The sequence below is a fragment of the Mastomys coucha genome, unplaced genomic scaffold (assembly GCF_008632895.1).
Source record: "Mastomys coucha isolate ucsf_1 unplaced genomic scaffold, UCSF_Mcou_1 pScaffold13, whole genome shotgun sequence".
In the NCBI taxonomy this organism is placed as follows: domain Eukaryota; kingdom Metazoa; phylum Chordata; class Mammalia; order Rodentia; family Muridae; genus Mastomys; species Mastomys coucha.
This window is the reverse complement of record NW_022196895.1, coordinates 74,473,614-74,487,160: the sequence shown is the minus strand read 5'-3', so window position 1 is coordinate 74,487,160 and position 13,547 is coordinate 74,473,614.

The window sequence follows — 13,547 nt, the reverse complement described above, 5'->3', positions numbered from 1 at the left end:
CTCTCTTTCTCTCTCTCTCTCTCTCTCTCTCTCTCCCTCTCTCCTCTGTCTCTCCCTTCCTCCCTCTCTCCTCTTCCCTTTGCTCTTGGTGGTTCTCGTCCAACCCCAAAGCAAGCCAGTTGTCCCAAACCTCCCACCTATCTGTCTTCTGCCCGGCTACAGGCTGTAGGCATCTTTATTTAACCAATAGTTTTAAATTAGGGCGCAAGGTCACATTTTTAGTCCTCCCTGGAAGGTACTAGGCCTCAGGGGCCAGTATTTAGCATTACAATATATAGCAAAAGACTAAACCTCAAAAACGGACCATAAAGAAAGACCTTGCTAAATGATCTTTTCCACCCTGGCCAATATTATCTTCACCTTTGAAGAGTAAATCCACAGTAAGAGCCCAGAGGACCAGGACAGGTCAAAGCCTGCAAAGTTAAGTAATTGGAGAATGACTGCAATGGGTTGGTTCTCCCACACTATGGCTGCTTCCTTTTTACTTATCCACTGTCATCTGGTGCTATTGGTGGTGTAACTGTAAACTGCCATAATTCTACAGCTAGTCCTGCATGGGGGAAGTTAGGGTACGGTTTGGCTCATCTGCATCTCTCAGCCTAATTAAAGCACCAGCCAGACTATGTTCTTTCATTAGGCCCTGGAGATAAATCTAACTACCTGGGCATGGGGACATTCACTTGGGTTGTCAGCCAAGTTATGTTCTTTACAGCTGTAGGACCAGGGTCCCTGTTTCTTTTCAGCTTTCACTCAGCATCTGCTCTTTGCTCCCAGAACCTGCAGGTGCTCCTTATGCTTCCCACGTGACCCTATCAGGAATCGTGAAACATCCGTTAAGCTTCGAGGTCCTCCTTAGGTCACGCTTCCAACTTCAGCCAGAGAAAGCCCTCTGATTTTTGAGGTCCCAAGTAATGACACTGAACTCACATGGAAACCAGAAAAATCTCCCCATCTGAAACTTAGAAACCTTAATTCACTAGCTGAGTTCCTTTACTGTGTGACCTGGGACGTCTGTTTATAGATTCCAGGCACTAGAGCATGGACATCTTTGGGAGGATCATGTATCCTACAGCTTCATATCCTGCCATCTACTCATGGCTAATCGCTTCCCTGTGATCTGGATTGATCTTTCTCTTGCCTTTGATGGATAGCCATTTTCACTTCCCCAAACTTTTATTTTAATGTTATTTTCTTGAAGTTCATTGCATGATGTCTCTCTGTTTCTCTTAATTTTCCCCCGGCTCTCAAAACCCTTCTTCAGTCTTTATCTTGTTACTCATGCATTATGGTTTGAATACTTGATCTCCATTGGTAGCATTATTTAGGGACATGGGTCTAACTGGAAAAAAGTCACTAGAAGGTAGAATTTATTAACCAGGCCCAATTCAGAATCAGGTCTCTATCTCTTTTTTGGATCTAACAATACCTGAGCAAACTCACACCTAGGTTGCCATGGAGACAGCCATTTCATCTTCTATACCTTGCTTTTCTTCCACAATGGACTGTTGCCTTTCAAACTATGAGGCAACACAAAATCTGCCTTCCCTCAAACGGATTCCTTTCACATATTTGATGACAGTTACAAGAAAAGAAGTCGAAATAATGAAATAATTTCCTCTTCTTAATATTCCAGATGTCACTGTCCACCTGTCTTTGCCACTTCCTCGTCTGCTTATGTTTTCTGTCACCATGTCTGCTTGTAATTCTCAGCAATACAAGAGAACTGCTTGTACCTGTGTCATCAGTGACCTCTGACCCAAATCCCGAGACTCACAATTCAGTGACAATTACAGAATTTCTCTTTCATATTTGATGCTGTCTGTTGTGTCTTTCTTCCTCAAATAGTCTAATCTCTGTTACAGATTTCTCTCAATCTTCTGGATCCTCAAAGGCTGCTGTAAATGGGAGGAGCTTCTGGTTTCTCTTTTAGGATAATTTTACCCCTTACCTCACATTCTTACCTAAACCATATCAGATACTTCTGAAACTAACATTGAATGTATACTTTAGATTCTCACATATTTATTATAAACTCAAACTTGTACACTGAATTCTAGATGATTCTATCAACTACCAGATGGATCTTTCCACCCAATTTTATCACCTTCCCAATAAATATCCTTGGCCCCTTAATCTTCCTATCCATTTGTAAAACTAGAGATATATTCATTTTCTTCATATTTAACAGGAGTTAAATATGTTCTACAATTATCCACATTTTGTATAAAACAAAATTATACATAGGTCCTAATATTTTATTTCTTTTAATACTACTATTGTTTGTTTAAATCTCAGAGTGTGATTTTGAAAATATATTTATTTTTGAGATAATAATATGATGACATCATTCTGTTTCTATTCCTCCCTTCAAACCCTCCCATATTCCTCCCTGTGCTCTTCCAAATCAACAGCTCCTTTTTCCATTAATCCTTGTTACATACATATCTTTAAATACATACATGCAACCTGCTCAGTCTGTATAATGTTACTTGTGATTTCAGGAAAAGTCTTCAAAAGTAAAAAGTGAACCAAAATGAAGCAAAATAAAACAAAAAGTTCACAAGAGTAGCCTGGAGTTTGTTTTCTTTTGGCCAACTCCTGCTGGCCATAGGACCTGCTCTGCTGCATGGCTGTACCTTGACCAACTCACATCAGAGATGCTTCTTTTGTGGTAGATGGTAATTAACATAGTGATCCACAACAAGACAGTGTGCAAAGAGTGTGACACTGAGGAACACTCACTCCTACATGACATGCTTGCATACAGCCCATCCCCTCAAGGCGCAGGGTGTTATCTAGAAGAATAGACAGAAAGATTGGAAGTGCATGCCGTTCTCTGTGGAGGGTTTGGCCCTGGTGGACTTGCCCCTGTGCACGTGAGCGTGTGTATTGTTTCCCTCCTTCAGCTCTTGTTTAGGCAGCCATTTTGGTAAGACTTTAACGGTGTGGCGTCTGACACACACCCAGTGTACTGTGTATATTTTTCTTCTTTTGAACTCAGCCTTTGGTATGCTTATTTGTTTGTTGATGTGCTCTCTGCCTTATTAGAACCATATTATCTGCATCATACTTATATTTACATTTGTAATCCAGGCTTAGCCCGCAAGCAGATGCCGTGATTATTGCTACGACTATGATTTCATGAAAGATAGGGACTTGAATTCCAGACTAAACAGTCTACATTTTACTCCTTAGACAAAACAGAACAGCACAGAAAGACGTTGACCTTCAGGGCAGGTTTGGAGCTTGTTCTGAGCATGAAGGGCCATGCCCAAGGTGGAAGCTCATTGACAATAAAGTGTGACATAGTCAGACTTTGAGGAACATTTTTTTTCTATTTTCCTTTATTGAAAATAGATTTTTTTAAAAAATGATTATATTTAAGAGAAAATTTTCATAATTATCTTTATAACTTATTTTTTTATAATTAATATATCTATTTACTTGGCATCCTGACTGTAGTTTTCCCTCCCACTTCTCCAAGTCCTTTTTGCTCCACACCCATCCATTTGTCCTCCCTTTCTCTTCAGAAAAGAGGAGGCTTCTTTGGGGACCCTTTCCTGACTCATTTCGTTAGGGCAGGTAAGGATGGAGATGTGAGAGGGACAAGCGTCTACTGATGTAGTATCAATAACATCTGTGACAGTGAGGTATCTACAGGCAGCAAGTGGGAAAAAAGAAAGAACAGGATGAACCACATGTTCATAATATTTTTGGATTGTGAAAATGGTGGGAGGATAGAATACTAATTTATCATTTCTTTAAAACAAAACAAAACAAAAAATCGTAAATCTCCCTGGCATCAATTAAAGGAAAGGCAGCAGTCTGAATGTTTATTTAGATCTTTATGGTCCATTTATTGTTTCATATTCCTCTAGTCAAAAACAATTATTTCTTAATTAATCATACATAAACAGTCTATATCCTTTGCAGAACTGGCTACTTACTTAAAAGAATATCTATCAACAACAATCAGCCCCGTATACCTTAATGGAAATCACGTTCTTTCAGCCAACTTTGGTCTAATAGACTTCTGATCACTACTGTGTTTTGGAGAGTTGGTGTGTGGGGGAAGGAGAGGAGAAATACAAGGAAGTCAGAGAAGGAATTCAATACATAATTATCCTTTCTCCCCTGTTTATTTCTCTTTAGGAAAGATGCCTGGGGACAGGAACAAAAGAATCCTCTGTAAGTAGAGATATTGGCCATTTGTTTTGGAGTTGACCAAAAGTGATTTTATTTCAAGCCCAAGGGATTCATCAAGAATTCTCCTGAGAACAATAGCTGCTACTTTGTTCAGTTTTGTGGAGTGATGTTTACAAATGACTAAAGGCTATAGAAATGTGCTGGTGACTCTCTTGAGTCAGGTTGTATCAGTGAGGAAGAACGCACTTAGTATTTTATCTCCCTGGATCAACCAGTATAGATGTAATAACAATATTTTGAAGTTGAGTTCAGGAACATGTATTTATTATGTCTAGTGGTTCTTCAGACTGTCTAGAAAACACTGGTCAGTTTTTTACATTCCTATTTGTGTACAACAGGTGATGGAATAGAATGTTGAAGACAGCATTGGTTTAAAGTTTCAATAGACAGTCTTATTGCTCAAAGGTGTCCAAGGAAACCAAGGGTACTTTATCTTAGAAAATACTAAATTTCCTCAGCCTTATGTAATTAATATCAGTATAAATATGGTATATGAGCTTGAGCCTTTATTTTGATACTTTCTTTTGAGAGCAGGAATCTTAGTTGATGGCTTTCAACAGCTCCACCAGCAAAGTTACCATGGTTAACTACACTAAAACCACCAATAACAATGGCAGCAACTATTTAAACAGAACATATACCAAGTTAAGTTCAATCATCATAGTAATTACTTTAATAGTAATAGACTTAGGAGGAAGCCTTGTATTGCCATCTCTACTTTATATATGAGGAAATTGAAATTTTGAGGTGACTTACTCAAATTTATATAGTTAGTAGGTGTTCAGAGTGTATTTATCGATTGGGACTAAAGCCAGTCTCAAGTCCAAAGATGAGATAAGGCAGGTTAATTAATAATTGCTTGAAATATGTAACATCTCTGATACAAAGAGAGAGCTCCCCTCTGCCCATCTCTTCTCTGAGGGAATTTAAAAATATGCAGAATTTCTGTGCTACTAGGAAGCAAGTGGAATTATATGACATTGACCACACCACAATGGAATACACTTGGTACCCAATTCAACTCCATGGTTCCCCATAGAACAGACCATATATCTCCATAAAATGAAGCCCTCAAGGAAAAAGTGTTTTTACCTCATTATTTTCCTGTCCTCCTTTAACATCTTATTATTCGTAAGACAAGAAACATGAGTCATTTACTTTTGCAGCCTAATGCCTTTGTTCAGAGTAGGTACATGCCAAATCCAAGTTATGAAGAGTGCTCATGTACCGCTTACTGACAAAGGTATGTTTTGAGGGATGCACATTAGATGATCTGATTACTATTTGAATATTAGTGTATAGTTATATAAATCTAAGTGACAAGCCTGCTCTGATACAAACAAACAAAAGACAGCACAAGATTAAATCAAGCACAATAGGAAATGAAGCAGTAAGGATATATGGCAAACAAGATGTGTGAAGCTACTGCCACAGCAAATTTTGTTCATTAATAAGTTGGAGTATATTTTAAAATAACAACAAAAGTATATACATACAAACATGCATTCTCTCTCATATATATGTATATACATGTCATTTGTTATCAACTTGAAGTATTGTGTATTATGCTAACAGGGTCTCATTGCCTAGGTTGACCTGGAAATCATGTTGCAGCTCATGCTGGCCTCAAACTTGCTTCCTATTACCTTGTCCTCCCAAGTGCGGGGGTTATAAATAGTACCACCACTTCTGAGTATTCTTTTACATAACTGGTGGCGCAGTAGGCTTGCTCATATCAGTGTCACCACTGCCATTCACTTCATGCATTGTGCTGAGATCTTATGATGACTACAACATCACTAGGCAACAAGAGTTCTCAAGTCCACTCTGTTTTATGGGACTTCCATTGTATGTGTGGTTTGCCATTGACTAAAATTTCCCCTTGCTGAACATAACTATACAGAAAATTTAATGACTTCATTGAGGGCATTAAATTCTAACAATTGAACCAATGACACTTTGTATATCAGCCACTCTAATTATCTTCTCACTTAGAAATGCAGGAGCTAATGTCCACTTGAGGAAATCAATCATGCTATGTCCAGGCTGTGAAATCGTAAGAATCTATAAAGTAGGTTAATATGGAGTTATTTTCCTTCTACCCCGTTCCCTTGTTCCCAGCCCTCTCTTCCTTTCCAATGTGATAGGCTAGATAGCGTTCCAAGGGTGTCACTTTCTATCTAGGGGAATGGGAAGGTTAATATTTTGCTCTCATTTTACAAATCTTAAAATTAACATGTTACCAACATTTTAAAACCCCTCTAAGACACAAGAATATGAAATTATAAGGCCAACTAATAAATCTTAAACTTTGCATTCTTAACTTGTTTGCTGCAAAAAGATGTCATTCCCCGAAAGAACAAAAATGTTCTAAAATACTGTTTTATTTGTGTGTGTGTGTGTGAGTATATGGGCACATGTGTGTGTGTGTGTGTGTGTGTGTGTGTGTGTGTGTGTATGTGTGTGTGTGTGAATGTTTGTGCATTAGACTTCATAGAGGCCAGAAAATGACATTAAATACCTGAAGCTATAATTGCATGTCGTTGTGAGCAGCCTGATGGAAGCGTTGGAAATCAAATTCAGGTCCTCTGGAAATGCAGCAAATACTCAATCTCTCAACCACTTCTCTAACCAGAATAACCCTTTTGGCATTAATATGGAAAAATATGCAATATATATTGATGAGAATATCACAGGAATATAAAGGATGTTACTATGTAGTAAATAAATGTTTTGTATCTTTATGCCAAACTATTTATATGACTTGACAGTAAATTAGTTACTGGAGTTATTAGTTCCAAGAAATGGAAATGGGTGCATAGAACAAGAAGGGGTCCACTATACTTTTGAAATACATGCTAAAGTTGGAAACATGTACACGAATTATCTCTTAACATTTGAAAAACTAAAATGTGTTTTAGTAAGTATGTGCCTTTTTGACTTGGCCACTTGAACATGGGATATTTTTCACTTGGTTTTAAGAATACAGTTAGTAGAGATGTATAATTTCATGTCAGACACACTCATTCCATCAGAGTCATGCCAAATCCAAACCAGCCCAGAATCTGAAGATTATATCCAAAGCTTCTAGTTTGATAAAAAGAATTCAATAACTTTCAGAAGCCATTGTCATGACTTTCGCTGTCTGGCCTCCGTAAGACCTCAGTCATACAGGCTCATTATCATATACTTGAGTTTTCCTCTTGACCAACAGCATATTGGTATCCCCAAAGTAGATTCCAATAACTGGAAAATGAACCACCAAGAGAAAGATTAGTCATTCATCATAACAAGACAGACAGCATACATGCTAACCCATTTTTTTCCTCATAGGCAAAGACGCATGGCGATGCAGCCTGTGTTAGCAGATTGCCAATCTCTGTGCCATGAGAGGGACCTCTGCAGGGCTCAGCTGAAGGTCAAGGCTGATGCTGCTGCCCCAGCAGATGGCACTTCCTCACCACCAGAATCTGGTTGGCTATGCTCTCAAGTATGGGCAGCTTTTCTCTTTCCATGGTTCAAATGAGTGCTGCTAACATCTTCCCCTAACTCCACATTACTATGATTCTGTAAGACAATTTTTGTGGCTGCCCACAGAAGTCCTGACTCTACTCCCTAGAATTTCTCACTCTCCTTGTGAACTTCCTTGGGAGCTAGCCAGTGGGGCACCATGGACAACTAATACTCAAGTCCCCCACCTATCATGCAATAGTGAGGTTTGTGGCTTGGCTTGGCTTGGCTTGGCTGTATTTTAAATCATTCTGTTTGCATGGGAAGGAAAATAACTTAAGTCTGCATTAGTACAGAGAAGCTTCTGTGATGAAGTTAGAATACATCATGTATCTGAGAGGACCTGAGGACAGATCTTTGTGTCAGGAGGTAGGACATTGAGAGCCCATTTGTCATAGACAGGGCAAGAGGTAAAGGAATCCTTGAGAAATCTTAGTTCTGCTGAGAGTTGACCCTAGAAAATCATGGGACTGGAGATCAGCAGGCGTTTTCTTACTCTGGGCAAGGTAGTCTTATGAAGGCCTTCGTTAACATAGAAACACTCTTTGAGTAGTCCACATAGCTAAAGTAATAGAAGGGTGCAGGGTTTGTCCACAAATTGCTACTTGTTGGACAATAGGAATACAGGGCTAAGAAGGAATTAGTGATTTTTTTTTTTTTTTTGATAATGATGTGAGTTTGGCTCAATAGCCAAGCATGAATCCTGTGATCCTCATTCTAGAAAAAGAGACTAACCTCATGCTGATGCCAAGTTTATGTGAAAACATTATAGAAATAACACACAGAAAACCATGCCCTGTAGTGGATGAAAGTGTACCAGTCCTTACCTTTGCAGGGAGTTTTGAAACTAGCACTGTATAGTAAAAAATTATCGCCAACTCTGGTCCTTGGCCAACCAGTTTGTCCCTTCTGAAGCCAAGCAATATATTGTCACATATGTATCCTGATTCAGTTCAAAATCATGCATTCACACAGATATGTATCTTATATGCATATGCATTTCTTGTGTCCAAAATGCAGATCTGGGTGTGTCCATTTAAAATGGAGATAAAATGTACTGGCCTGTGTAACACTGGTTCTGGAGCAAGGATACTGGAAGCTCTCAAAGAGCTCCAACCTCCTCCCTAAACATGTGTGAGCACCATGTACGTGATCAGTGAACTCAGGCAAATCAAAGCACACCTCCGGTCTCTTTTCCTCATAGGGAACAGTTGAATTCTATTTGATCCGTTGTCTGTATTGGCCTTCTTCATCTCTTTATGTCTCCAAGATGAATTTGATCTCAAAGAACTTGGGAGGTCAATACCTAGATCCTTGATGTTCACTCTTTTGGAATGAGCAAAACATGAGAAGATGGTTTTCAGCAAGGACAAAACTGAGTATACTGTTAATACAAGAGTTCATCAAGAGGCAGGGTAGTTAGAGCCACAGCCTCCAGAAAACTGGCTAGAGTAAGAGGGTGGTTTGCACTCAGTGACCCCCAAGTACAAATTTCCCTTATATTTGGTGCATTCTTATTTTCTCACACAACCTCAGCCTAGAGGGTGAAGGAACACGGTGGGTGTAGTGAAGGAACATGGTGGGTGTGGTGGTTTGCATATGCTTAGCCCATGGGAAGTAACACTGTTAAAAGGTGTGGTCTTTTTTGGAAGAGGTGTGGCCTCGTAGGAGGAATTACAGCATTAGGGGCTTTGAGGTCTTAGGCTCAAGCTCCACCCAGTGTGGAAGACAGTCTCCTCCTGGCTGCTTTGAGATCAAGATGTAGAACTCTTAGCTCTTACAGGACCACGTCTGCCTAGACACTGCCATGCTTACCACCCTGATGATAGAGGACTGAACCTCTGAAACTGCGAACCTGCCCCAACTAGATATTTTCTTTTATAAGAGTTACCTTGATAGTGGTGTCTCTTCATGGCAATGAAATCCTAACTAAAACATGGGGTATACTATACAGAACGAACTGAACAACTTTTAAGCTTTAGAGTTCATGTCTTCAAGAAGAGATTGTGAAAGGGCAACTGAAGTGGAAGGGTAAGGGTTCTTTGGAAAGTTGGTTGGATGGTGTTCTGCTGGGGCAAACACAGGAAGGAATGTTTCATTAAAGTGGACACAGGTGTGAAAGTCTAACCCATGAAGGAATGTTTCACTGAAGTAGGCACAGGAGAGAGGATGTTCTGCTAAGGCAAGCACTTGAAAGGATGTGATAAAGGATTCTTCACTAATGACATGAATGTATTGGTCCACCTTACATTGCATAGTTGAGCTGCATTTGTGGGGCTTCCTCTGATTTGGTCTGACTGGATGCACATGCTGAAGCAAGACCTCACATGCTGAGGCAAGGCATGTGGAGGACACGTGATATTTGGAGGGTTTAAATAGGACTCCATGGAGTAAGGGAGACAGAGCTTGGCTTGCTGGTACAGCTAGCTGTGTAACACTTATGGGTCTCAAGTCTTTGCTTCCCTGAGAGAGGCACAGCTGAGAACTTGCGGGGTTCCTCCTGGTCCCTCCTGTTTACTCGAGCCAAGGCTGAGGCCTGATTGTCTCAGCTATATCATGTTACCACTGTTGCTAACCCAACTCCACCAAAATGAACTGCTGGTGTATCCATGAGGTGTTTGCAAGTAGGTTGAGCTGCCTCTGCCTGCTAACCTGTGAACTGAACTGCCAATTTCCAGACAACATAGATGGGAGTGGATCCAGAGAACCTTTCTAAACAGATCCACTTCCTTTCCTTCCCACTACCTCTGGTGGGTGGTGGGCTACAAAGGAGATTAAAGCATTTAAGAACCATCATTAAAAATAGGATTTAAAATAAAGTTATAGAGAATCATAGCTAAAAGGTGTTCACTGCAATGGGGCTGATTCAGAGCTGTTTTCTTAGAAAATTGTTTCAGGGTACAGGCTAATGGTGCTCTAGCAAGCTGAAGGCTTTCTGCTATACCTCTTTTATGAACTCCTTCACTCAAGTTCACTCAACAGGCTTTTAAGTAGCCCTAGCTGGAAGAATGGCCTGCATGTGTGTAGTGTCTCCTTGAGGAGTAATGAATAGATCTCTGGCCTGGGGTATAATGTTCTTAATGTTCAGCTCCAGTTCAGCGCATTAGAAGCTGCCTAATGCCATTAATAGCAGAAATCAAAACCATAAACAGACAGCTTTCATTAGAAACAATTTAACTTGTCCCACCTATCAGGAAAGCCATCTTTGAAATACAAGATATATTTGCATCTATGCAATATGGCGATTTGTTTCACCTGAAATATTTACAACCAGCCACACTCTTAGATTAATATAAGAATAATCCTTTAGAGTTTTTTTTTTTTGTGATTACCCCCACAAAAAAATGTCAAATTTCTATTGTCAATAAAAATCAGCTGCTGTTGAAACAGACTATTGAAAAAGAGTGACCATGCGAATGAAGAGGAGAATATACTCTCTCCAAGGGAAGCAAGCAAAGCTCACATGTACGGCAAGCGTTTCCACTGGGCTCAGCAGTGTGGAGAGCAGAGGAAGCACTGAGTGAATGTGTATTGTTGACATGAGTTCAACCATGTCAAACACCAAATGCCTCAGACCCATGGGAGCAGTAAAATCTTCCTCAGATCTGGGTCAAAATGGCAGAGCCTTGCACTGGTCTAAATACTCATATTTTCAAACTACAGACCAGGGCAATCACACAGAAGCAACCACCATGCTGTAGATAATAAACGTAGTGAGGTTCTGGGTTATAGCACTTCTTGTTGCCTCTCCATCAGAATACGCAGAGCCTACCTGACCTCAGCTTTTATAAAGGTATATGTAGACTAAATAGGTTACGTTAATGGACATTCTGCTTCAAGTGGGAAACTTCAGAGATGCAGGGTTTTGGTCACGGTTGAAAATGTTTAAAAATGTTTTTAATGTATTAATTTCATCATACCTTTTTTTTTTTTTTTTTTACAAAAATAAGTACTGCGCTTGTATCATTTCTACCCACCTTCTCCTTGTTGTAACTCTTCCTGTGTCTCCTTCACCATTGCTGAGTCCGTTTAGTGTTGTCTGTGTTTTGGACTATTCAGGGCTCGGCTCTACCTGTCCTTGGGGGTTGGAGTTGAGGTGACACAGTGTCAAGGACACAGACTCCTGGAGCAGGTGAGAAAGTTCACAACAAGCTCATCTGAACACTGTTGTAAGTTCCTTTAACACCCTCTGCACATGCCCCGTTGGTCCCAAGAAAGCATCTCTTCTAAACAGCAGTTCCTGATTGGCTGGCATTGTCTGCACCAGCAATTCTTGGTCTCTCAGGCAGTCCTCAATTAGGTCCTCCTGCAGGAGAAGCTTTTTCAGCTGTGAGGCCCCTGTTGTTTACATAGAAGTGGCCCAGCTGTACCCGCTACACACTTAGTATATAGCTTATATATGTCTATGTGTTTATCTGCAGCTAACCACTTAAACCTGGGATTGGTTAAATCAAGGTGCTTTTCTCTAGAAAAGAATGGACCCTTCCTCTCTTAACAGTCATTAACTACCTGGATCTCTTCATTTATGGGACAGCACCTTGTAAAATTTCCTCTGTCCACGTTGGAATCTCCCTGCTGCTGTTGTCATGAAGATCCTGTTTAGGCAATCGCATTAAGTCTCCCTGTCATTTGCAGAAGAGACTACCTTGCAACAGACATCCTTGACTTCTGTATCTCACAAGATTTCTGCACCTCTCTTTTCCAGTGTTCTCTGAGGCTGAGGTGTGGGGGTTGTATCAAAGATATATCAATGTAGGGATGAGTATCCCTTAGTTAATTGTTGTCTCCATTTTGACTATTTGTGAGTTACATGGTCTCTGTCTACCTCTTGAAAAGAGAAGCTTTTTTGATAAGAGGGGAGAGCTATGCTGACCGGTGTATGTAAAGATGGGAATCGAGAATGCAGTAGGGAATTACACTGGTTAGAGAAAGTGGCAATAATGGTTCTCCTCGAAGCTCCATGTCCTCCCCAGCCATAGGGTGTTGGTTAGGTTTGCAGTACTATGGAAGAATTTTCTCTGTTAAGCAGATCTTAAGTCCAGTCACGTGACTGTTGATTACCCCTGAGTACTACTATTTCACCTTTGAGGGTTGTCTTAGCTAGGGTTACTATTACTATGATGAAACACCACGAGCAAAAGCAAGATGGGGAGGAAAGGGTTATTTGGCTCACACTTCCACAGCACTGCTCATCATCAAAGGAAGTCAAGACAGGGATGCAAACAGGGCAGAAACCTGGAGGCAGGAGCTGATGCAGAGGCCATGGAGAGGTGCTGCTTACTGGCTTGTTCCTCGTGGCTTTCTCAGCCTGCTTTCTTATAGAACCCAGAAACACACGTTCAGGGGTGGTCTCCCCCACAATGGACTGGGCTCTTCTACATCACTCACTAGTTAAGAAAATAGTGTATGGACCTGCCTATCACCTGGTCTTATTGAGGCTTTTTTATTTTTTTGAGGCTCCTTCTTCTCCAGGGACTCTAGCTCATATCGAGTAGACATACAACCAGCCAGCACAGGAATATCATGGTGGCCAAAATTATGCTGACCATAATTGTAGCTCATGGGCTTCAGGGCTAGGCTGGATTACCAATTTCCTTTCTTGTTTGGCAGCTTGTGCAGAATATTCAGTCAGATACCATGGAAGCGTGTCCTCATGGAGGAAGCTTCTATGCAGCCCAGCTTGATTCCTCCAAGTCCTGTGTCCTAAAGTCTGGTATTCTCAGCAACAGGGACTCGCCTTCAAGTTCGGGGAGGTGTCAAAAGACAGCAGCAATTCCCAGAGTGGTTTGGATGTCTCTTGGGCACTGCTAGCAAACTCCTGGAAGGGTGGT